Raw genomic sequence first — 27,663 nt, forward strand, 5'->3', positions numbered from 1 at the left:
AGAAATAAAACAGCAATTGCTCAACCCAGTGATGGAAAAAGGACATACCAAAAAAAAAAAAAAAAAAAAAAAAAGCGCCAGAGAAGAAACATGGCAGGAAAAAAAGCGTTAAGTTTAAGAGTGAGCGTTTTCTCTCTCGCTCTGAGCTTTTGGTCCAGGCCCACAGTGTCCCTGGATGCCAGAGTCTTTCATCACTTGGCAGCATGGCTCTACTGTTCACTTCTACCTCCTGGCTTTAGGCAAGCGAAGCACAGAAAACATGAAAAAACAAAGGAGAAAGGAGGGCTGAGACAAAGAATGTGAGGTAGGCTTTCATGCAAAAAGCACCTCTGGACTTGTCCGTGGTCTCTTCACTGTGTGCCCTCCTCCTCCTCCTCATGTTCTGATGTGCTTTAGCTCCACAAGTAAAACCACTTGTTGTTATATAATCTTCAGCTGTGGATCGCTTCCAGTGGTGAAGATCTCCTTAAGCAAAACAAGAGATATGATCCTGAGAGGCAGATCCTTTTGCTAAGCCTCTCTAATAACATCATCGAAATCGCAAAATAAATAATAATAATAATAACAATTAAAAATAATAATAATAATAATAAAGAGTTTGATGCCTTTTGGGAAATAGGCAGATTTCACATGATGATCTTCAGAAGGCTACCTGAAATCATCATAGTGAGGGTGAGTGAATAACTGACAGTACATACATCCATCCATCCATCCATTTTCTGAGCCGCTTCTCCTCACTGGGGTCGCGGGCGTGCTGGAGCCTATCCCAGCTGTCATCGGGCAGGAGGCGGGGTACACCCTGAACTGGTTGCCAGCCAATCGCAGGGCACATACGAACAAACAACCATTCGCACTCACAGTCATGCCTACGGGCAATTTAGAGTCTCCAATTAATGCATGTTTTTGGGATGTGGGAGGAAACCGGAGTGCCCGGAGAAAACCCACGCAGGCACGGGGAGAACATGCAAACTCCACACAGGCGGGGACGGGGATTGAACCCCGCACCTCAGAACTGTGAGGCTGACGCTCTAACCAGTCGGCCACCGTGCCGCCACAGTACATACAGTATATTGAATTTTTGTGTCATCTCATTAGGTAAGCCCATTGTAGTCTGGTTCTATAACCTTTGAGCTATTATCTCCAAATTCTATCCCAGCTGACTTTGGGCAAAAGGTACTGTAGGTCACACCCTGGACTGGTCGTCAGCCAAATACAGGGCACATACGGGCAAACAATCATTCACATTCACATCTATGGACAATTTAGAGTATTCAGTTAACCTGAGAAGCATGTTTTTGGAATGTAAACAGAGAAAACCCACGGAAGCACGGGGAGAACATGCAAACTCGACACATAAGGCCAGAGCTGAAAGTCAAACCCCAAACCTCAGAATTATGAGGTAGGCGTGCTAACCACAAGTCCACAGTGCTGTATACAAAGTTAAAACACCTTTGTTCCATTAAGAATGACTTGTTTAAGTGTTCAGTAGCAATAAAAGAGTAAAGACGGTAGCAGGCAAATGAGATCACAACCTCCTGCAAGGCGAACAAACTGCACCAACTGTGCTGAACAATCTTTAATACTCTCACTGCTGAGTTTGAACACAGGGTCCCACAGGGTTTTATAAAGGACCCCCACCATATGCATTCTTTCGCCGTGGATATGCCACCATGACCAAGACACTTGGGCATGTCATACAGGGCTTGAGAGGAAGACTGATGCATCTCGTCATTAAAGGCTGGTGGGCTTCTCCCACGGCGAGATGTATGTTCCTACTGTGAGGGCCCAGCGGGAATCCCCTGGCACCCCCGCTACGACTTCTGGGAGCGAAGGCATCTGGTGGATGACATCTTCCTCCCACACTCCGGCCAAGTAGATTCCTATACAGGCATTGCGTCAAGTAGTATATGTGCTGAGAGTGTGGTTATAGATCACACACTCAAACGTGCAGACACAAACAAACGTTTGAAGCAAAATGGCTGCAACGCGGTCCCATGGGACCCTGCCCGCCGCCCACAGCTCCTGCTGAGTCTGCCCAGTGGGAGCTCCGCTGCTAGCGGCTAGCTGCTCAGCGGGGTATCAGGGAGATGCAGTCCTGGAGACTATAGGCCTAAGGGCGGTGTGGTGACCATGAAGGCCTTGCGCCTCATACAGGGCCGAAAAAGCGAGCATTTATCAGGCCCAGGGCATATGATCTTAGACATGGACGATTGTGTCTGTTCCTTTGCAAAAACTGTTCCCATGGCCTCAAACCGAAGGGTCCTGAGAAATGATTTCAGACAGCTTAATCATCGTCGGGATCGCTAAAGGGCCATGACTAAAAATTGACAATGACTATATTTCATATGTCTGTGAGTAATTGCTAAACCAAATGTGTCATTTGTGGTAAGAGTTAAGGCAGAGACAGCTGCCTCTCATTCCTAAAGTCCCAAAACATTTTAGTTTAACTTTCACTGAAAACAACCACTGATCAAATGGTAAAGCTCTGACTAACAAGACTAACTAAGGAAGAGCAATATAACTACATTCTACTTCATGATTGGATTCACATTGTAAAAGGAGAGAAACAGTCCCTATAATCTTCTTAAAGTTAAGATTAAACTGCTCTATTACTATTTATCATGCTCTCCTGGTTCTGCATATTTCTGCTTCTAAATTGGTATTATTCTGCATTATGCTGTGTGGTACTACTGGTTTTCTTAAATGTTTCTCTTTTCTGAACTTTGGTGGCACTTTTGTTGTGACTGTTCTTTATAGGTAGCACCTTAGCCTGCATGAAACAGCTAAAACAACCCCAATTCCAATGAAGTTGGGACGTTGTGTTAAACAAATAAAAACAGAATACAATGATTTGCAAATCCTGTGCAACCTATATTTAATTGAATACACTACAATGACAATATATTTAATGTTCAAACTGATAAACTTGATTGTTTTTAGCAAATAATCATTAACTTAGAATTTTACGGCTGCAACACGTTCCAAAAAAGCTGGGACAGGGTCATGTTTACCACTGTGTTACATCACCTTTTCTTTTAACAACATTCAATAAAAGTTTGGGAACTGAGGACACTAATTGTTGAAGCTCGAACACGATTTGAAAATCATTGTATTCTGTTTTTATTTATGTTTAACAACGTCCCAACTTCATTGGAATTGGGGTTGTATATACTATGCATGTGGAAGAATGACAATAACATTTTCTGAGACTTGTGTTTCTCAAGGTGAACAATCCCGTCTAAATTTGCAAATCCAAACTCAGTGAAGTACAATACGCTCAATAGTTGTTTTCTTTTAATTAATCGGTTGAAGAATGCGTTTCTTTATATGATATTTCAATGTTTTGACAACCAAGTAAATTCAAGTATTAACCTTCTTCTTCTTCATCTTATTATTATTATTATTATTATTATTGTTAGTATTATTGTTGTGATTGTGGAAAACTGATAGTCCTAGTTGAAGAAATGCAGTTGTTATATTAAACAAGTCTCTAACGGAGATGTTATTGTATTCAAGAAAGCAGTCGATATAGTTTCTATATCTCCAGTGTGAGAACGATAGATACATTTGTCAAGGCACACATATCATTACCTCCAAAGAAAGCAACTGTACACACATACCTACAAAACGGACAAGAACTGTGATAATGAATGTAGGCAAAATGTCTTGGGTGCTGAGGCCTCGTAGGTTAAAACCTTCTTGTTATCCCTGATGCCGACACTGGCGCTGAGGATCGAGCCAAGATTGATGAGCCATCTCAAGGCGGCTGCAGTTACCTGCCACAGCTCAGAAAGGACAAAACCTCTGGGCCGGTCCAGAACTAACTTAATTCTTGTCGTCCGCCCCTTTGCAAGGTATGGGAAAAATGGCCCGGACAGAAGAGTTTGAGAGATGAGAGAAGTGGAATGTGAATGGAGCCCAATAGAGAAAAGGGCTGAAAGGAAAAGGAACTCTGTCAATGGGAAGGGGGCAGGAGAGGCTGAATGCACCACTGCGTTGTCTACAGTGTTGATATTTGCCTCAATGGTTTCTTCTAAAGTGAGCACTTTAAGCCGGCCCGACACACTAAATTTAGCCTTTGTGCACGGGGAGGCCCCTAGCTATCGTGATACAAGGTGAGGAGGCACTGGGGTCAGATGGAACCTGCTTGTCACCTCAATGGTCTCCTTTTTACCCCCCTGCATGGCCTCCATGGCCCGATCCGCCCATCGCAACCATTCACGCAATGCTCCAGTGGGAACGTTCGTGGACCCCGCGCTTTGGGACGACCCAATATAATGAGCCCTTCTGCATGGCTTGAATGTGGCACCATTGTTCTTTGCAGAGCCATTAAACCACCTCCTGGGCAAACAAGAGCGTCCCTCTTCCTTTATGAGGCCGAAGAAGGCAACAAAGAGAGGAGTCATTGAGACACAGAGGAGCCGCCCTTTGTTTGGTGTCCTTTTTGCTGCTCCTCAAAGCCTGGGCTGGAAAGGGGAGGATACTGTTGGTCTTTAGCTCTGCTCATATCACCACAATCCCTTGTTTGGCCAAAGTGGAGATGTGAACTTAATTGACTTGAGTGGTCCCAGTGCACCGCATAACCAATAACCTGGATGAGAGACAGAGAAGGTATTGTGCGTCCTCAAGTGTTTTTGCCCGTCCTGACCGAAGATGCTGAGAACCTGCAAGGAAAAGGTCGACAGCGGCTAATGAAAGCTGGGGGAATTTTAGATCGCCTGTGAACAGTTGTTGAAATAGCGTCATTACGTGACAGCGAACACCGTTGTAGAAAGATAGGGCTCAGTGCATGATAAGTAGACTCGTTGGCAGTGAACAGGAACTACAGTGGTACCTTGATTTACGAGGGCCACAATTTATAGGTTTTTTTGAATTATGAGTCATAACTTGGTCAATTTTTTTGCTTTGTGTTGTGTTGAGCTTCAGATACGCTGCTGCTCCAGTGAAGTGAAAACAAACGTGGGCGAGGAGAACCCACTCGCTGATGCACTTTCAGCCGATTCATGAACGGGACACAAACACAAATACAAAATGACAACACTCGCAAGGAGTTGCTCTAGGCCACCACTCACGCCCAGTCACTCACACGCTAACTGACTAACCGGCCAACATGTTTCCAGCTCCCGACGTCACTCACTAGGCCACACCCCTTAAAAGCACATCCAAAACACAACTACTATGTACTACAACTACTAATGGATGCACCACAATGAGGAGCATCATTCTTGGCTAGAATTAGAACAGACAGACTGCAACCCAATAATCACATCCACCTTAACGGCTTGGTGGAAAGGTTTGGAAGCTACAGGATCTCAATTAGCTCCCAGTATGCTCGCCCCAATCTGGTACAATCCAGATTTTGAAATTAACAATATACCCCTTTATTTTAGCACATGGGAACAACGTGGAATTGACCACCTACAACAACTAGTTAACATTAATATTTTTAGGACATGTGATGAACTGTTACAAGAATTCCTAATGACAGGCGGAAACTTTCTTCAATACAATAAATTAAAAGCAGCAATAAAAAAAAATAAATAATAAATAAAAAAAAAAAATAAAAAATAAAAAATACCAACACTCCAGAGCACCCTCGAACCGCCAGAGTTTGTTAAGCCAATAGTGAAGCTTCTCCCGCAAAGGAAAAAAAAAATCTCTCAAAAGTTTATAAATTAATTTCATGCACTTACCAATCACTAAATGGGAAGAAGACCTTTTGATGTTCGCTGACCGTAATTACTGGATACAGATTTGCAGCAATAGGTTTAAAATGACAAAAAACACAAATTTACAACTGATACACTCACACTTGCATGATGAAAGGATACATGCATGAGGTTCTCTTCGAGACCCTGTGTTTGCGGTCCGTCGTCTGTGGGGGCGGGACTTTCTTTACTCCTTCCCAATCTCGGGGGGGGGGGGGGGTCACTGGATGGACCTCGCGGATGGCATTTGTGGTGGACTCCCCCATGTTCCACGGGTGCTGGGGCGGTGCCACCTGGCGTCCGCCTTGGTCCCCCGCTCTGGCTAGTGCTGGGGGGCGGTGGGCCCCCCGTCGCTCTTCGGGCCTGCCTCCTCCTCTTCTCTCCGTTCCTTGCGACCCGCTGCGGTCGCCTCCTCTAGTGGAGGGTCCCCTGCAGGCTGTGGGGCCTGCTGTGGGGTTTTCGTCCCTGCCTGGTCTGGGGGGCCACCTCCCACATTCAGGGGCGGGCAGCGGGTGCTGGCTGGGATGTGGGGGGATTGCCAGTCAGGGACCTGGCAGTCATGGTAACAGAGGGGAGGTGGGCTTTCACTAGCCTCATGGCAGTGCTCCTGAGGCCGGGCCCTCTGAGCTGGATGGCTGCTTGGCGTTGGGGCTCCCCTCTCATGCTCTGCGACTGCTCCTTGTGTCCACCCCCCAAACGCCTGTCATCGTTCCCTTGTCGGGCGCCCCTATCCAGCCTCCTTTCCATCAAACAAGGGACACCGTCTTGCCCTTGGGCTGGCCAGGTACTGGCTGCATTGTGGGCCCTGTGGGTTGGGGGCGTCTTGCAGGGTGTAGCACTACTGCCCCATACAACACTCATATCTAATGTGTCATTGTTCTAGATATATAATGATTTACTTTCCTCATCTTGTTTACAGTTAGTGCTTTGCCTTTTGTTGTCTTCTTTTCTTACACCCCTCTAGAAACCTTGTTCTGTTCAACTCATCAACTCTGATTTTCAATAAATATCCATTATAATACTAAGAAACCACACTGGCAGCTTAAAAACTCCACTGTGACACAGTAAAACTGTTCCGGCATAAAAGGGATACAGATCCTTCTTTCTGCTTGACCTAACAGCCAAACAGAAAAAAAACAAAAAACAAAACAGCCATCCATTTTCTGGGCCGTTTATCCTCACAAGGGTCACGGGAGTGCTGGAGCCTATCCCAGCTATCATCGGGCAGGAGGCGGGGTACACCCTGAACCGGTTGCCAGCCAATCACAGGGCACATACAAACAAACAGCCATTCACACTCACATTCACACCTACGAGCAATTTAGAGTTGTCAATTTATGCATGTTTTTGGGATGTGGGAGGAAACCGGAGTGCCCGGAGAAAACCCACGCAGGCACGGGGAGAACATGCAAACTCCACACAGGCGGGGCCGGGGATTGAACCCCGGTCCTCAGAACTGTGAGGCCGCCGCTCTAACCAGTCGTCCACCGTGCCGCCCAAAACATAAACTACTACATTACGCACAGTAATTAAACGATTTCTTTGTTCATTCATTTTCCGTACTGCTGATCCTCACTAAGGTTGCGGGTGATTTCTTTCATTTGTCTTTTTTTATGTTTTGCAGTCCATTGTTCCCTCACCATATTGCAGATTTTTTGGCACATATAATTCACCATATCGCAGGAGTTTGAGTGTATGCTGTAATGTTTTGGGTGATGAAATAAACACTTCCTGAACTAAAACATTAAAATTAAAAATAAACAAGAAAAAAAATCATTAAAACATATCACAAGAAATAAAATGTACATAGTGTACAAAACTATTGTGTATTACTGTATCTTTAATAGTTTAATAAGAGTATAGAAAGTGTTTATAGGAATATGGTAGAGGTTAATAGGAGTGTGGGGAATAATAATAGTCTGTGGTGATTCATACAGCTTCAAAATATGTATAAATATACCCCAAAATATGTAGCAGTTGCTTTGCGGATTTCACCTATTGCGGGGGTGGTCCAGAACATAACCCCCGCAATAAACAAGCGATTACTGTATTATGTATTTGACAATACAGTGCCATTTTTCTTTTTCAAAAACAAGAAATTGTGGCGCTTTTTTGGAGGCTGGAACAAATAATTGCCAATTCAATTCATTTCAATGGGCAAATTCGATTTGATAAACAAGTAAATTAAGTTACAACTCGGTCACGGAAGTAATTAAACTTGTAAGTCAAGGTAGCGCATGAACAATTCAATAGATAAATAATAAATTTAATAATTGCTTCGCTGCAAGAACACTGAAACCAGCTGACCAAATTCCATGAAAACCTTGTGGTTAACATCAATTGAGAGGGAATTAAAAACACATTGAGAGACGGTGACTAAAAGTTGTGTCTCGAGGCTGCAGAGCAACAAGTCTCATAATCCGCATCAAAACAGGCATCTGGAGAGGCGAGGCTGATTGATTGCGAGGTTAAGGAGAGGAGTCATCACTTTCCTAGGCGCTGCCAATGGCCGCCGCGTCATCCATCTTGTCGCCTAATCAAGTTATCATATCAACAAATCTCCCGCCGGGGCCCCAGCGGCTGACACTGCCTAGAAAGAAACTCTGAGGGGGATAACAAATTTTTGAGCAGCAGGACACAGAGAGAAAGGCGCTGGCCTGCCAGGCGCCAATGAAAGGTACCTGCGGCCTTCGGTCAAGCTCCCCTCTGGGAGTAACACTCACGCTGGGCACCATGCTGGGGGCGTTATTCGTTTAGGCCTCCAGTTATGTGGGCAACGCTATTCTGCTACCCGGTGGCCCGACAAGCCACCCGCTGAGACAAGCGCTGAAGAGAAAAGGTGGCAATCATTGAACGTGGAGACCTGTTAGAATATGCTGATGGGTTATAAAGTACACTGGCTGCAAAGTGTCATCGAAACGTCATTATTTCTTAAATGGTAATAGATTGTGCTATGTCAACAAAGAAAGAAAGGCAGCCCAAAGACAAGTGGAGCAACACATCAAATTACAAGAGTCACACATGCTACGTTATATTCTAAAAGTACAATTGTATGGTAGTGGAGAATTCCCGCTCCCACGTCGGTGAGCAGTGCGCTGACAGCAAAACTCAGCAGGAGTCAGTGGGAGAAAGGGGGTTGCTGGCTTGGCCCAACAGTTGACCTGCCACTCCACCGCTACCTGCTGCTCGGCCACAAAGGAGCCCCTCGGCGAGGCGCGTCGGGAAGAAAAGCCAGCCGGAGAATGACGGAGCTTCGGCTCAACTGAGCGGTGGACCTTCGTCTATCCTCCATAACCACTCTGTCAATCCATGAATACTATTTGCGCCCCGGGAAGCCACTTTCCTTTTATCTCCCTAATAGCCCCCCTGTTCTCCCATCTTTGCATTGCACCCTCGCCACATTCACAGGAACCCTTCTTCTCTCTCCCCTCTTCTTGATAGGCCAAATGATGAGAGCGGCTCCCCAAGCATTGCAAATTGATTATGGCCCTAAATATTTATTACATGACAGCAGGAGGTCTGCGTGGCGGCGATGTGAAAGAGAGGGAAGCGTGCTAAGGAGAGGAATGCAGGCTCATCCTCATCATTATGATCACACACTTTGTAAGTGTCACAGGGACACACACAAGTGCAAGCTAAAATGAGGACATGCTATGAAGATAACTTACTCTGGGCATTAGGAACGGAGATCTACTTGCATCACGGTGGCGTTAACAACCAATTTGGTCATTTTCATGCTCAGACTTCAGTGAGGATCACATATAATTACATTACACGTGGCTTACAAATATACCGTAGTTAGGGCATTTTAAGAGCTAAGAGATTGAGTGACCAACTAATGTGTAAAATTCACAAACAAATAGTTGAATAACAGTTTTTGCGTTTGCTGTAAATAATTTCACATATTTTAATCATATCTTTAATTGCCACGTCATCTCTTTCATAGACTATACTGTACTGCTGGCTCATAGAGACATAAACATCAATGTTTCTCTCTTTTTTTTTTTTTTTTTTACTGCAACTGTGTGTAGTGATGGTACAGGTTATGTCTATTTTGTCTGTGGGAAGTACACCTGGACCAAATCCAAAGCTCTAACAGCCTAGAAAATGTGTATTTGTAGGTCTCGAGCATTAACCTCTCTGCCTCCTTTATAAGAGTTTGCTTGTTGTTTTTTTTAGACTTTGAGGTACGTACTACTTACTCGTCAAAAAAACCAAACAAACCCAAAAACAATCAATTCCATAATGCTGGTTGACTTCCATGTTGTTCTAATTTCAAAACAAACTTTCCCATATAAAATAACGCAAGTTAATTTGCTCCAGGCCCAAAAAAATTGCAGTTCTAAAACATGTATTAACGGTTCAGGTACTATTTTAACATCTTCACGTTCTTAACTGTCATACAGGTGTAAAGGGAACTTAACGATGGTATAATAAAACAAAATCAAATTCAAATAAGAATAACTTGAGAAGCAGAGCTTGTGGTTGCGCCTCTCTGTTCTTGCTCCATCTGTTGCCTTCTTTACCTTGATAATTTGCTGAGGAAAGCAGATTCCTCACAGATCCCAGACGAGAGCGATGTAAAGTGACAAGATGGTGTTGGTGGTGGTGGCGGAGGGGGGACTTTCACCTAAAAGCTCCATCAAAGTTGGCGTGGGCCAGACCTGGCCCAAGATGCTCTTGTTGCTCTGCTAATAGCCCGCATCAGCAGAAAGACAAAGGCAACTTGTTAATTATTAGACTCAAAGACTGGCTGCAGTGAATGGGGACGTCTAGAAGTAGTCATTGTACACTGGTAGAGAGGTTAGCCGTTAGTTGTGGTTCAGATGCAGTCCAAAGTCCAGCTATGGAATAATTAACCATAGACATCCATTTATCTTGACCCGAAGACAAAGGTGCCTGACCCATCATTGATGGTAATGTCCACTCGGAGGACCATGATCCACAGCTGTGGGACTGTGCCCGACACAGGGAAGAAGGGACGTGGTAGTTTAACCACAATGCATCAATTTTACTGGGTACACTGATGGATGAGGAAAGTGATTGAATGTCAAATCAAGTAACACATCAAACTCGAGGGAAACTCTTTTACTTTTGTTAACAATGCAGTTAGCAATGCAGTTTCTTCCTCTAAAAAAAAAGGAAAAAATACCATCTGCAAAAAGTCACTCACTTAGTGGGAGTGGTTCACTCGTGTCATCTGTGCCGTCAAGAGCCCAATCGGTGACTGTGTGAATGTAAGTGTAAATGCTTGTTTATTTGCTGTATATACAGTATGTGCCCTGGATTGACTATCGACCAAGCCTTTCACCTAAGGTCAGCTCGGTTAAGCTCCAGCTCCCCGCAACCGTAAACAGGATAAGCGGTATTGAAAATGGAAGGATGGAATTGAATCCACATGCATATTCAGTGTGTCATTCTGCTGCAATTGAAATACATCTACAGGGTCTACAGTGTAGACTATCCATCCATCCATCCATTTTCTGAGCCGCTTCTCCTCACTAGGGTCACGGGCGTGCTGGAGCCTATCCCAGCCATCATCGGGCAGGACTGGTTGCCAGCCAATCGTAGGGCACATACAAACAAACAACCATTCGCACTCACATTCACACCTATGGGCAATTTAGAGTCTCCAATTAATGCATGTTTTTGGGATGTGGGAGGAAACCAGAGAGCCCAGAGAAAACCCACGCAGGCACGGGGAGAACATGCAAACTCCACACAGGCGGGCCGGGGATTGAACCCCGGTCCTCAGAACTGTGAGGCTTACGCTCTAACCAGTCGGTCACCGTGCCACCAGTGTAGACTAATGAAAGAAAACTTTTATGTCATTAAATTATCCCAAATGTAATGTTTTCATCTATAATCCAACTCATCTTTAATCTAACTCAGACTTGTATCTATGTCAATAAACAGCTAAATCAAAATGAAATATGTGATTAATGACAATTATTTGAGTCCACAATAAAAGAAGAACAACAGAAAATATCCATCCATATTCAATAATGTTTTGTCCTCGTTAGGGGACTGGGCTGGAACCTATCCCAGCTGACTTTGGTTGAGAGGTGGGGTATACCCTGGAATGGTCACCAGTCCATCACAGAGCCCATACAGGCAATCAACCAATCACATTCACACCTATGCACAATTGAGAGTCTTCAAGAAACCTAACATGCATGTGTTGGAAAGTGCAAGGAAACCAGAGTACCCAGAGAAATCCCTTGCAAGCATGGGGAGAACACGCACACAGGGGAGGCTGAAGCAGAAATCTGAACCACGAACCTCAGAACTGTAACTCAGACACACTAACCACGAGTCCATCATGCTGCCCTATGAAATATACAGTATACTTCTATTACTTCCGATGAGAAAAATTGGAGCTGCCTCCCAGAACAGAATGAAAGAATTTAAGGCGATACTGTCGTACTTTGACTTACGAGTTCTTCGAATGATGAACCATCTCATTTTTATTTAGTTTTGAGAGCTAAAATTTGACTTATGAGCCAGCTTAAAATAAGATGTCACTAGAGTGAAGTGAAAAAGATGGTGCGAGTAAGGTACGGCAATGCCCTGGCATGTGGGCAAGGAGAGCCACAGTCGCCGATGCACTTTTTTTGAACGGGACAAAAACTTAATAATACACAGTAATACAAAATGAGAACACTCGCAAGGAGCTGGTGTTGGCAACAACTCCCGCGACCAAACTCCACCTGACGCCACTCACTAGGCCACACCCCATAAAGGCACGTCCAAAAAACAAATACTACAGTAAATACAGTAATTATACTTTAGAAACCAGTTAATTTCTTTGCATTCTCTTTTATTGTGTTTTATACAATACAGTGCTATTCTTTCTAAAAAAAATATGTAACAAAAAAAAAGTTTTTTTAAGGGCTGGAACTGATTAACAGCATTTTCAATTCTTTTTATTTGTATATACCACTAAACTGTATTAGTAAATACAATACGGACGGATGGCATCAGCCTAAAACACAAAGGGTTTGCGGAGGTGGTGAAAGTCTAGAGGAGGCAGTTACAAGGGGATGCAGCAAGGGGGGTAAGAGGGTAAGTGGGGGTTCGGGGGGGGGGGTTATTATGTGGCAGACCCCTGGCACACACGCCACCTCCACTTTCCACGCCACTCACTCCCAAGGCTGGGCTCCCCCGACGCCGTTGCCCTCCTCCCTGTGCCGCTTTGTGTGCCCGCATAATCTCCCGGCAAAGGAGGCGACGCAGGTGGTCCCATCACCCCCACCCTCCTCCCAGGAATCCATCATCTTTCTTTTCTTTCTCTGCCTGCAACCTCTCCCTCCTCAACACAAAAAGACACCTCCCTGGCAGAGATAAACCTATTTTAGGGATGCTGGAGGGGGAACCTTAAACCCACAAACCCTTTACTTCTTGCCTCATCTTTCCTCGTCTCCACCATCCTCTCTTGGGGGGAGATGTGCTGGCTTTCTCACATCATCATTGTCTGTGTGTGTGTGTATTTGAGGGGTTTCTAGCGCTTTAGTTCTCCAGTAAACCCTATCCAACCAATCCTCAGGGGGCACTGGCGGTCAAGGGTGACATTAAGGGACAGTTTAAATGGTGGTAATGTTGTTTACCCCAGAAAATGGGAGATGCAAGATTCTTCCAAGCAGGTGAAACCAGGTTAGAATATACTATGCAAGTACTGTAACCTTAAACAGCCTTCGGAAATCTTTCACTATTCTATTCCTAAAATTAAAAAGTTGGTTTTGGTGGGCCATCATTAAACCTCGACAGGGCACTCATTGGTTGACAGGCAGACATTTCAAATATAATGTCATGTTTATATTTTTAAAATTCATTTTAACTATACAAGCAGACATTATTTTAGCCAGAAACATGAAGTCGACGCACTTGATTTGCTTTCGCGGGCCACATGAATTGATACGGCAGAACAGATGTGGCCCCCGGGCCTTGAGTTTGACACCTGTGGTTTCGGTGACCATTTTGTTGTGTAAATATACGTTTAATTTTCTTTTGTTTTATGTGTTAATTTTACAGCAAACAGTCTGTTATACGACAGTCTCCATCCCATCTCTTGACAGCGAGCGTGGGAACAGGCACTAAGGAATACTGCACTTTTAAAGTCCAGTTTAAGTATGTTTTAATACATTTAAATGTGTTTAAAGTGCGTGGGAGATATAAAACTATATATAAAAACCCTTTCAGGATCTCTATATCATGGGTGGGTCAGTAACATATATATAGCGTATATAGTTTTTCATTTAATGTATCCAGGATAAAGTTGCAATTAAAAAGTTGACAGTGAAAAACTTTTAATTTTATGTGCTTCTGTCAGAAATACAAGGATGGCAACCTTATCACTCAATGGGAACAAACTAAAACACTGTAATTCCATTATGCCGCCCCCCTCCGCGACAAAGAAATTATTTGGGGAAAATTGCCGCGTAGGGTGGCATGGTGAGCGACTAGTTAGCACATCTGCCTCACAGTTCTGAGGACCGGGGTTCAAATCCCGGCCCCGCCTGTGTGGAGTTTGCATGTTCTCCCTTTGCCTGGGTGGGTTTTCTCCGGGTACATGCATGGTACGTTAATTGCCCTCTAAATTGCCTGTAGTTGTGAATGGGATTGTGAATGGTTGTTTGTTTCTATGTGCCCTGCGACCAGTTCAGGGTGTACCCCGCCTTTCGGCCGTTGATGGCTGGGATGGGCTCCAGCGTGCCCGCGACCCTGGTGAGGATGAGTGGAACAGAAGATGAAAGAATGAAATTGCCGGGTATTCCCCCCAAGCCCTTGGCATCAAAGATGTGACATGAGGCCAGGGCAAAATGGAAGTCATTATGACTAATTAGCCGCTGCCCTTTAAAGCATCAGGACCTGCCTGCTGCCGGGGGTCTCTGTATGTCTCAGTGAATTGCCACTGACAGCTGTAATGCTCAAGCGGGGAGATGGAAGCTGGTAGAGAGGTGGTGTATGGTGGTGGTGGGGGCTGATGAGGTGGAGGTGAATTTTAAATCAACTGGAAAGTGTGTGTCCACTTTCTTTTAAAGAATGCTTCCTGAAAATAATGGAGGACGTGAGTCAGGGGAATAAATTGGAAGGTGGGGGTCCTCGGAAGATGGGAGTGATGGGGGCTGCACGTCATGAAAGGGGTTCTGTCTTTTACCGCCACATGGGCATTCTTCAAGCTCGCCCAAGTAGAACCCTGACACACACGCACACACACATGGACGCGCACAAACATACACACTCACACAAACGCTGTTGAATAACCTTCACGCATACGTGCGTACGGCTCACATCAGCAGCATCATCAAACATCTGAATGCTTGCTTACTGCCTGATTTGCTAACCTCATCTCCCCCTCACTCGTCTGTCATCACGCTCCTATGGTTACGACATACCTACACCACAAACGCATGCATGCACACACACACACACACACACACACACAGACACACACAAAGAGATGAAAACAGATAAGGATATGACACACACGCTCAGGTTAACACTGTATGACCCCAGCAGGCTAGTCTGCCTCAATCCGTGCAAGTATTGTGGTTGAATCATCTACATTCACTTTCTCTTACCATCGCACCATTGTTCATTGTCTCACTGTTGTTTTCTGTCTGCAGCCCATAGTGACGCACTGAAGCAACATTTCCAGTAAATTTCATTAACAAAATTGGCGTGTGTCGCCATGATGACGCAGCAAGAACTAAACAAATTTCCACAAAACACAGGTCAAGAAAGAAGCCATCAAAGGAGGGCATCTGGGCACTGATGTTGTCAAATCCTATCAACAACCTGCTTTTCACTCTTTTTTTTTTTTTCCCCCACTCATAGCCAAAGCCACGAGCAGTCCAAATGACTTTGGCAACTCAGTTTTCTTTATAAATGTTATCCAAAATGAATAAATCCTCCAGTGCATATGATCCAGAGTCACCGTCCATCCCTCCGCTTTTGGACACGACCATTCAGCCAGTGGCATTGGTCCATTTAGCCATGTTGTCACCATTTACCCACTTTACACAAAAACCGGCCTCTCTCTCCCAGCATTAAAAATGTAAAATAATAAAACATTTTAATGAATGAACCTGTAATCTGGTGTCTTTTTTTTCAGTAACTAACTACAGTAATGCCAGTAGATGTACCCCCTGGGGGTACGCGTACTCCTGGTTGGGAAACACTGGCATAGAGCAAGGGCCAAGAAGACACGCATGGATGAGTTGCTGTAAAAGAACCTGAGAGCCCTGATTTGAACACCTTTAAGATGAGAGATTGTGATCGAGCCAGAAAAGTGGAACCTATTACAGCAGCAAAAATGGGACAAAATCCATTTTTTTCTCTTCATGCTGGTGGAATGCCTGGATGTTATTATACTTTTGTCAATACAGGGGGTCCTCGGTAAACAACAGTTCTGTTTCTACGGCAGCAATGTAACCCAAACTTGTATGTGCAGTAAATCAGAATGTGACTTGGTTAATCACTTACCGATGCAAACGCAGTCATAGTTACAATTGCAGTAAACAATTGTATTAAAAACACTTCTAGCCCATAAATATGAAACAATCCAATGAAAAAGAGTAAGAATGCATTGTTTAATATCTGGACAGATGGTTAACGTATCAAATCGGTCAAAGTTAGGTGGTACTGCCTGGCACACTACCCCTGTATTATCCTGTCCCATCCTCTCTCATTTGTTACTTGTTGTGTCCCTTCTGCACAGTTCACATGTACTGTGATAAAATCCAACACCTATGTAACAATTAGTGTTGTCACGTGTGCTGTTACTATACTGTTATTGTTTTCTGTTGGTTGTTGCTCAGCTTATCCCAGCTGACTTAGGCCAAAAGGTGGACTGTCATTAAATAGATCGTAAAAAACAGATGATCTACCAGTTTGGTCTTCCCAGACAAATAATTCCTGCGGGCTTGATTTGCTGGGCTAGAGTCTGACTTGGGGAGGGGATGGAGGTTGGGCATCTTTTCCCACATCTTGCAGATAAACAGAGCAAACAAACCCCTGGTCTTTATCACTGAAATCTAAAACCCTCTGTCTGATTTCACGTCTGGGAGTGGGAGTGAGGCAATGGAGGGCCGTAGCAAAGACCACCTGTTCTCGTTTTCTACTTGTGCTCGCTTTTGTCATGACTGTCTTTCAAACCATTACGGGCCGGGGGCGAAACCTTACGTTGTCTAATTTCACCCTTGCTCCCCCATACACTCTGTGAGCCTACACATTCCTCTTTCACAGGGCCACCTATGTCTCTGTCTTCATGTGAGGGAAATTAAAGTGTTATCGTTAAGGTCATAGCTGTCTTACAGTTGCACAACGTTCCGCTGCATCTGAATGATATTGGGTGAGTGTTTTTCTGGAAACAAAAGCAGAGTTTCACGAGGGGGTCTGCATTTAAATGATCTGGCCGATAGATACAGTCCGGGATTTTAACAAGAGACAGTGAAAGAGACTCCTTATACATATAGATGCCACCAACCGGCTATAAAAAGTCTTCTCCTTTATGGGGTAACATGGTTCCGTTTTATTACTCTGTGGTGCTAAGGCAACGAGGGAGCGAGGACGCATCTTTTGTTGGCGGCACGGCTGCAGCAGACAATGATGGAGGCATGAGGGGAACACGAATGCCCTTACAGTAGAAGCCCTCGGAAGTCGAGGTTGAGTGTGCGTCTGTCCGACGCTTTGTCCTTGTGTCAGTGTGTGTCCATTTTGGTGACAGATAGGACTGTGGGAAAAGTGCCCTTACAAATGGCGCCTATTGTCTCGCCTCCATTTATTTGCGGTGTGGCTCATTCCGCTGATAGGTGATGGAGAGAAGCGTAGATGAAACAAATTCAATTCTCTGCAGCATTGTGACTCGCCGACATGAATCACTTCTGATTAGCCTCAAGCGGGCATGGCCGAGCAGTCAATAAAGCTGCACGGTCACACACAAGCGAAACCGGCACCAGCCCCAGCTTTGGCCACTCGAGTCTCACGACAAGAGGCGTTTATACACCTCTGCCGGCGTTTCGCCGCCATCACGTAGGCAGCCAGGATTTCTGACTATCATTAAAACAGGGAGCGAAACACTCCCGGTACCCGAGGGCTCTCCATAAAATATTTTAATCAAATCGGGCCCCTGGGGGCTCCTCAAAGGGAGCTTTAACACAAATTGAATATCACTGATGCCTTCAGAGGAGGGGTCATTGTAAAAGAGGGAGGCCCTAACCCTGTTAGTCACACAGGTTGCCACTCAATGACGCTGCATATTTCCAGTCACTGTCAATTACTCTGACGTCGTGTGTGGAGGGTCAGGCACAGGCACGGCTTCGGGGGGCCGAGTAAGACCATTCTACAACTGCTAGTGTGTAAAAAAAAAAGATGCCACACGCTCATCATAATCAATAATCTGGATGACTGAAAGACACACAATTTAATGTCCATTTATACAAAATTGTTTTCACTGCAAATTGTTGCAAATAGCATAATTTTGGTGTTCTGGAAAGTTTTAGAAAGCAAACGTGTTACAGTTTCCATCCAAGCTTTAAAAGCGGTAGTTTGTAAACACAGGGGACATGCAGATGCAGTTGAAACGTTTACTTTGGACATGCATGTGTGCGTCTCAGTCAAAACAGCATTGTGTACATTTAGTGTTCCCCCACTACATTGCGGTTCATTGTTCTCTCCCCAGCTATATCCTGGATTTTTATGCAACTGGTATCAATGTGTTTTTACAGTATACAGGCAAGTCTGAATTTAGAGTTGTGCACTTTCAATGTAGTGGCACGTTATGTTGCAACATGCAGCACTGACGTTTACTGGAAGTGATGCAGTCTAATTAAGAGCAAAAATTAGAGGCAGAGAAGGTCCCCAAATAAGATGCAGTAAGTGTCATTTTTCCCACAGAGCAGAGAATGTCTGTAAGTATTGTTGTATGCCATATCTTTATGTGTACCATTAATGTTATAATGTAATGTTTGAAGGTTTATAATCCACTAATATCTATATGCTAATTTATGTTAGCCCATCTAAAGCGATACGCATTATATGTTAGCATTAAGCTAATAGACAACAACAGGCATTAGGTTTTTAAGTATTTAAAGTGTGTTTTAATACATGTAATATTTTTTTAACCATATTTTTTCATTGGTTTTATGCAGCATAAAAAACAATGTCATACAATGCGACAGTTGAACAAATAAATAATAAACAATAATATACAAATAAACCCCACCGACCAAACCCTTGCTGGTACACTTCCCCGGCAAATGAAAGAAGATAATAATGAGACAGACAAGGCAACCATCGAATATAGAAAAGAAAAAGTAAATCGACAAAATACTCTCAGATATGAAGTCACTGTATTAAATTGCCCAATCAGCAGTTCAGTGTGGTGCTAAAATAAATTGAGTGCCATTAATTAGGAATATAAAACGGGTTCAACATGTAAATGTTTTTAAAGTGTGTGGGAGGGGTAAACGTATGTCAAAATGTTTTTTTATAGTCTTTATCTGAGAGATTTTCACCTCACGGTAAACGGGGCTTCACTCACTGCATATCACTATTGCATTCACATTGACAGTCAGACTAATTAGCAAAGTCCTCATTCACCAATCACATAAAGAGCAGTAACTGCTATTTGAGATTAAATGTGGTTTAATGCTAGAGGTTAAGCAGTTGGTGCGCATGCGTGTATTACAGTAGTATTATAGGGGTCCACAGTTTATTAGAGTTCCGATCTTAGCGTAACCTCAATTTGCCCATAAATCTCAACGCATCCTAATCTGTCACTAATTTATGCTAATGCACTGCTGTCATTAAGTCATAATTACAGTAATATTTATGGGAAAACATACGGTCATAAATATAAAATAAACAGTAGCTACTGTTAGTATGTTGGTAACCGAGTGTCCTTTCTTGTGCCTCGTCTTTTTAATCCAAATATTTATTATTATATTAGTAATTATGACTGGGTTAGTGATGGACAACCATGGATTCCAACTTCCCGTAGGAACGAAATTCTGTCTAAACTTACGACTCCCTGAAGTTGATAAGAATAATGGTGGTCTGTATCATGTTGTCATAATTACACACCTACGTTGAGTAGAAAAATGTCCAAAGTGAGTAATAGATTTTAAATGGTTAATTTTCCAGTAACGTGACGATCACCGTGTCATCGTTGAGCAACCCGAATAACGCCAGACATAAGAAATCGATATGCTGAGGTCTAATTTTGATTTAGGGATGGAAAATTAAAAATAAATAAAAAGTGAAATAATCGACCACACAGGAGAGAACTGTTCTTCTGCGTTCTCTACCCACACTTGCTGGCTTGATTTAAGCCTTGGAGCTCATTTTATTGGACCCATATCTCAGGAAAACAAGACGCTAGCCTATTGGCTTGCAGCACAAAATGCACAAACACGCGTTTCTGATGCAAACTGGAGCTGTAATAAGAGGGTTTTGTGAGAGTGTTTGGGAACACAGACCACAAAGGTGAGGCAACAGAGAGTCATGAGGTGGGAGGCATAAAACAGAAACAGGAGTGTGTGCAAAGCCACACTTGAGCTTTTGGTGAATGCTAAATGACATGGACAGAGTACATTGTATAGTTTGCAGCTTGCTTTTTGTACACAGTGGTCGTATCTCTGCGACCAGCTCCACTGTGGCTCTAACACCCTAAAGAGGATTAAGCGCAGGTCTACGCCACATTTGCAGCTGCTTTTGCTTGGATGGACCCGAGGGAGGTGCAATAATTCCATTTGGAGTCTCTGAACACTCGAGTGATGCAACAAATGTCGGCTGTGAACCACAAAGCGAGAAAAGTAAAGCCAAAAAGTAAAACAAAAGATGCACACGACCGGGAGGATTTTTGAATGAAACTGTCGATTGGGCTACAATGGTACTATTTAGATGTCTTTCAAAACAACATTTACCATAGAGAAAATGTATATTTTAAATAATTTGTTCCAGAGCCCACAGTTTTGCCATCATCAAACCTTGATTTAATGTCTTAATGTTTTAAGAACCATTTTAACATGAACATTTTACCATTACAAGTTTAAGCAGAAGTAACAGTAGTTATCATTATTATTCTTATTCATGAATGCATTCATGAATTTGAATTTCTTTCAGTGGAACCTATTCTTAGCTATTTACTGAAAAACTAAACTATTTGCATACGTCATGAGCTGTGCCCTGCAGTTCCGTTGTTGGAGCTTGGGCGGCGCTTTGCGCCCCTCTCGCCCTCTCTCTCTCTCTTCCCAGTAATCAGCACCACCTCGGCCACGCACCTTTTGTCAATCAGCCTTCATCATCGCCTGCATTTAAGCTTGCCAGATCCAAGACTCTACTGCCAGAGTATTAACGTTCACCCGTGGTACACCGGCTCGCAACTTACACATAAGCTACGCCAGTCCTCGCAATATTTCTGACCTCCATGTTCTCCCTTGTCCTCAGTGCTCCTTCCGTGTTCCCCGCCTTGCTGACCTCTTCCACCACGCCACCAAGCCACCCACCTGCTCACGCACTCTGAGGTTATCGTAACGCACCGGTCCCGTCCTGGATCGATTTTCTTTCGAAGTTTTTATTTTTTTCCCCTCACTTTCCGTCCACAGTCCAGACCGAACGATTGACACTGATGACCTGCCAACGGAGGGCCCCCGCCAGCCGGTCTTGTGCTAGTGTTCGGGGGGACGGCTCCTCCGGTCCGGCTGCGGCCCAGTGAGCACTGAGTCTCTCCAGCCTGCTTCCGCTGCGCTGCGCTCCACTTGCGCTCAACGGAAAAACTTAAAAATCTGTGATCGGCAGCTTTACTTTTCAATGTGGCTTTATGAGTCGCAAATTGCTAATTTTGACTCTGCAAATCTGCTTATTTCAAGCTTTGCAACTAATGCCTCTAATTTAATTTGAATTATTATTTTACAACTGGGCCCAGTGCAACAAGAATAGAGACTGTAGAGAGAGGAAGGGTGACAACTTGCAACGTTGAATCACAGCATATTGCTAGCCAGCAAACCATGGCATGTCTTGGTATGTATCCAGCTAATAGCAAAAAAAAAAATAAAAAATGTAAAGCAAAAATGTAAAGCAGAACATCCCGTACAAACCGATAGGGTGTCGGAATGGCATACGTTTATACTTCTCATCCAACCACGATCTATAGCACTATCTATCCTGGCGAGATTTATCCCAATAGGTTTTTTTTTTGTATGCGTTTTTGACAAACCGGAATGAACATCTTCCAAAATTGAATCGAACTTTTTTAAAGTGAAAGGAGTAGAAAGTACAAATATTTGCTTGAATCCATAAACTCATCATCTTGATTCAGATACTTCCCTTCCTATCCTGTTTCTGTGTGTGTGTGTGTGCATGCGTGTTTGTGGGTGGTCGACGTGGCACCTTAAACACCACCATTGTGAATTTTACAAGTCAGTTGCTGATTTACTGACATCGCTGGCTACTTTCCAGCTCATTTCCAAAAGATGAATGCTAAATATCAAATCCTTCTGATGTAGTCAAGAGTCCAACAAAAAAAACTGCTTACCCTTTCCCTTCATCTCTGAGGGGCCCATGGAGGAAAATAGAAGCGTCCACGCGAGAGCAGGCCTCGTAGATCATACAGCCAAACGCGCTAAGTTGAATGTGTTGCTCCCCTAGGCCATGATAATTGATCTCAGCCCTGCGTGTATGTGCAAACAAACACCAAACACAGTGAAAATAAATTACTGTCAAGCCAGCCAAGCGAGCACACGTGACCTCTGCAGACCAAACACACTTGTGCATGGGTCCACATGCACCACACACACACGAAAAATAGCATCCATCCATCCATTCATTCATTCATTTTCTTTACCGCTTATCCTCACTAGGGTCGCGGGCGTGCTGGAGCCTATCCCAGCTATCTTCGGGGGAGAGGCGGGATACACCCTGAACTGGTCGCCAGCCAATCGCAGGGCACATAGAAACAAACAACCATTCGCACTCACATTCACACCTATGGGCAATTTAGAGTCTTCAATTAACCTACCATGCATGTTTTCGGGATAGGGAAGGAAACCGGAGTACCCGGTGAACATGCGAACTCCACACAGGCGAGGCCGGATTTGAACCCAGGTGGGGAAAATAGCAGAACTTCAAAATTCAAAAGTTCAATATGTTAGATGCTAGAGATGAGGCAACACTGTGGAAAGTCGACAGATAACGTTAGCTGCAGTACAATACAATACATATACTATGCTAAACACTTAACAAAGTTAGTGTGTTATTGTTTTACAGTGGTTAACTTCCTTGCAACAGAAGGTTAACAAATTAGATTGGTGAGACACATCTGCAACGCAGTTCACCCAACAAAAATGTCAAAATGTCACAAAAAAAAAGTGCTGTTAAACGTTTTACGATGGTGATGGTTTGAATCTGGAATTATTTCCATTTCCCTTACTTCCATTGAGAAGATTCATAATTTACAATCAGCATGGGATCAATTCCAGATAAGTGACTATTTATACTGGGGGTTCTCGCGGAGTGCAGCTCTTACAGCTGCGACGTAACTTAATTTTACTGAAGTCGCAATGCAAGAATCACTAAGATATACGAATGCATTAGTAATGCCCTAGAAAAACACGTTTGGAATATGTACTGTATCTTAAACATCCATCCATTCATCCGTTCATCTGTTTTCTGAGCCGCTTCTCCTCACTAGGGTCGCGGGCGTGCTGGAGCCTATCCCAGCTATCATCGGGCAGGAGGCGGGGTACACCCTGAACTGGTTGCCAGCCAATCGCAGGCCACATACAAACAAACAACCATTCGCACTCACATTCACACCTACGGGCAATTTAGAGTTGTGAATTAATGCATGTTTTTGGGATGTGGGAGGAAACCGGAGTGCCCGGAGAAAACATGAACATCCAAACTCCACACAGGCGGGGCCGGGGATTGAACGCCGGTCCTCAGAACTGTGAGGCAGACGCTCTAACCAGTCGCCCAGCATACCGCCGTATCTTAACCAATCAAATTAAAAACAATAAGTACGATGGTAACTGAGCATGACTTGTGCCACGTTACCACATATTTATATGCTGCTTCACAAATTAGTTCATTGCACGCCAAACTAAAGATTTATTATTCATTATCCTTTTTCTGAGTTTCCCGTTTTGTCACGTTTGATTTGTTAATTATATGTTTTCCAAAAATGTCAGCGATTGTCTACATCGGTGCCTCATGTTGATATGGCATGTGATTTTATTTTGTTGTAATGCTATAGGTCACCCTAGTTTCATTTTGATTATTTTCCTTGGGTTGACGCCAGAGGTGGGTCGAGTAGCCACATATTGTACTCAAGTAAGAGTACTGGTACTTTAGAATAATATGACTCAAGTAAAAAGTAGTCATCCAAATATTTACTTGGGTAAGAGTAAAAAAGTACTCAATGGGAAAAAAAAGAGTAACTTCTGATTTTGTTATTTTTTAAATCAGAGCATGAACATCAAATCAAATAAAAAAATAATAATCTATGGGAGTTGACGCACACCTTCCACCATTTCAATGTTCAACAGCCCAAAATCCAACAACACGTACATTGGGCCCTACAGAAACATTATATGCTTTATTCACGTAAATGACTTGATGAAGAAGCTGTTTGCTGATCAGACTTATTGATTGTGTGTGCGTGTGCGACACCATAGAGATAGCGCTAATGCTGCTATAGCCACTGCCAACACAACAATAGAAACATCTGCAACTTACCGCAAGCTGTTTTCTCAAGTTTGAAGTGGACTGAAATATCCAAGTTTGGGTCGTCACAATTTAGGAGCTGCATGATAAAGCTGTTGATTTTTGCAGTATGTAAAATAAACACACTCTGGCGGCTGTTTTTTTTTTTTTTTTTTAAATGAGCCATTTTGATTGGCTCGCGAAGATACGTGCGTGATCATGTGACTACCTTGTGTCGTCTGATTGGTGAATTGGAGTCAAGTGACATGTCAAGTGATCCCGTTTGATTGGCGCAACAGGTACCCTATGCGGAAGTCGTAGATGGCGTCTCAATATAGACGCGGACACGCAAGAATGAATAAATAAAAGTAGCGAACGACATGTCAAGCATTGTAACGGAGTGAAAGTATCGATCGTTCTTCATATAGATACTCAAGTAAAAGTAAAAAGTAAGGTGCATTTTAAGTCCTCTGACAAGTACATCCATCCATCCATTTTCTGAGCTGCTTCTCCTCACTTGGGTCGCGGGCGTGCTGGACCCTATCACAGCTGTCATCGGGCAGGAGGCGGGGTACACCCTGAACTGGTTGCCAGCCAATCGCAGGGCACATACAAACAAGCAGCCATTCACACTCACATTCACACCTACGGGCAATTTAGATTTGTCAATTTGTCAATTAACCAACCATGCATGTTTTTGGGATGTGGGAGGAAACCAGAGTGCCCGGAGAAAACCCACGCAGGTACGGGGAGAACATGCAAACTCCACGCAGGCGGGGCCGGGGATTGAACCCTGGACCTCAGAATTGTGAGGCAGATGCTCTAACCAGTTGTTCACCGTTCCACCCTGACAAGGATAGTTTATGGAAAATGTAACGGAGTAAATGTAGCGCTGGATTGGGGAGAAGAGACCTTCAAAAAGATGAAAGAGAGCCTGTTTCACAAGCGAACGCGTTGTGCCATTAAAACCCGCCTAACTGTTTGGATGCTAGTATGGTGAGAACTTATTTGCCTGGTTTATTTATTTCTTGTGAAGGTCTCGGAGGGGAGGTGTAGAAGGGACCCTCCCACTCAATTGGCCCTAGGTTTCAGGCTAAGTGGAGGACAGGTCATACAAAGGCGTTGTGTGATGGGATCATCACTGTCACCGCTCAGAGTTGGGGGTTGTGCCAACTTGGTAAATGACAGCTTGGTATGGTTGCCATGTCCTGATCTGCTCAAGTTGGCATGCCTCCATCAACATGTTTATGTACCGCAAACCTGGGGGGGTGCATTTTACAGACTTCTTGTTTAGGCGGCTGACTATAAAGACACAATCTGTGGATGTCACATGACCACCTACGTCTAAGTACTTGTATGTGAGGGGCTGTGCTGGTGAGAAAAACAGCGGATTTACATAGCAGTGTGCGACTTCAAATGAGGTGGCTGACATTTGAATGGGCTTCTGGTGGTGGGAGCCTCTGCTGGGGTTTTTGTCGCCTCGCAGGGTGAGCCAAGGAAAATGGGCAAGCCGACTTGTGGGATTGGAGTATAGACAGCTTGCCCTGTTTACTGGCTCTACAGGTTACCATAGGAGCATTGCACAAACTGTGTGTGTGTGTGTGTGCGCGCGTTTGTGCGACAGAGTGTGAGACAAAGGAAGAGTGTGTGAGACGGAGTAGTGGGAAAAAGACGCGTATGGGCAATGAGTCTTTGGGACTGCTGCTAAAAGAGGAAGGACAGCGTATTCTTAGCATCATTAACTTTTTTTATGGATGCAAGCATTTATCTGAAATGCACATTACGCTATACTTGTAATGTAAATCATAATCAATCCATTGAGCTTGACAATTTTGGACATTGTTGTGGGAACAGTTGGGGAAAGGCCTTTTCTGTTCCAGCACGACTGTGTCTAAGTCCGCATAGCAAAGGCCCGTCGAGGTACAACTGGATGAGGGAGGTGTGGAGCAATGTGGGAATACTACCCTCAAACTCTTCATACACCTTGGGGATGAACTCGGGCAAAGATTGTTAAGACAGCAGGCCCTCTCACCCAACAAATACACACAAATGCTGAACTCCAGAAACGCTGCAGAAAGTCTTCCCACAAGACCAATAAACGTAATTGTCCATAATTTTGAAAAACTAAAACCTACATACTGCATACTTTAAAAGGGGATGACTACATAATAAAGGGGCAGACGTGGTGGCGGTGTGGTTAAGGTTGTGGTATGTGGCTGGGCCCCAGGTTCAAGTCCATTGATTTGCAGAGGCATACGATATAGGGACTGGTGCATACTTTCTTCACGACTACCATGGGTTATATCAATCACTTTTATATAGTGCTTACTGTATGTATTAGGGATGCGTTCACCCTGTACTGGTCTCCAGCCAATTGAGGCACATAAGACAAACAAACAACCACACTCATATGAAACACCTCTATAGGCACCTAAGACTCTTCAATGAACCAAGCATTGTTTTCAGAATGCGGGAGGAAGCATAAGAAAATACACAAAAGCACGAGGAACTGAATCCAGAACCTCAGAATTGTGAGGCGTAGGTGCTAACCATTAGGGTGCCGTGCGGTCAGTACGGGTTATAATGAAAACTAATAGATTTCAGAACCACAGCTCTAAAGAACCCAACTTTGTGAGAGAATTTAACCTGTAATAACCTGTTGCTGAGCCTACAACTCTGAGACAAAGTTTGGCCCATTTGATTAAGGTCACGAAATAAAATGTCACTGACTAAAGCCGAGGTAAGCTGATTAAAAAAAAAATAATAATAAAGACCCATAAGTATTCCTGGACAGCTGGGGCTAAACATCCAAGCATAACAGTGTCAACATCACTAGGAATAAATGTTAGTCTAGCACACAAGGAGGTGAAGGGGAAAAGCCTTTGCTCCTGAGAAGGAACACCTGCGTGAGTGACTGAGTGTTTGCTTTGGGGAGAGAGGGAGGAAGGCTTGCAAGTGACCGTGTAAGTGTGCACGCGGGGTCAGACGTGACGCTAATGTAAACTCGACTCACGGTCCTAACTTTCCACTGCATTACAGACGTGGGCCGGGATTGAAAGCGTATACGCACGCTCATCCACGTCCGCCCACGCAGCTCCGGTTCCTCTCTCCCTGTTCTCTCAGGTTTTCGTGCCGGCCGGCTGGCCGACGAGCCGTGCTGCCGGCCTCGGTGGCGCTCGCCCTCCCTTTGAGTCTATTCTGGGCTCAGGGCCCGGCGCGGAGGCAGCCAGTCAGTCAGGCGGTGCGGTGG

The 27,663-nt window shown here is 44.2% G+C and overlaps 1 long non-coding RNA gene across 2 annotated transcripts; it reads right to left on the reverse strand.

Moving 5' to 3' along the window:
* Nucleotides 1-339: 339 nt before the first annotated feature.
* On the reverse strand, nt 340-24,907 carry LOC133481334 (uncharacterized). Of its 2 annotated transcripts, none has more exons than XR_009789530.1 (3): nt 24,447-24,907; nt 22,246-22,380; nt 340-465 (listed from the first exon to the last, which is right to left on the reverse strand). It is a non-coding gene; the product is annotated as an uncharacterized LOC133481334 (long non-coding RNA). The 2 variants fall into 2 exon arrangements; XR_009789529.1 differs by lacking the exon at nt 340-465 and adding an exon at nt 18,936-20,501.
* Nucleotides 24,908-27,663: the final 2,756 nt, after the last annotated feature.

Source organism: Phyllopteryx taeniolatus, chromosome 7, assembly GCF_024500385.1.
Source record: "Phyllopteryx taeniolatus isolate TA_2022b chromosome 7, UOR_Ptae_1.2, whole genome shotgun sequence".
NCBI lineage: Eukaryota > Metazoa > Chordata > Actinopteri > Syngnathiformes > Syngnathidae > Phyllopteryx > Phyllopteryx taeniolatus.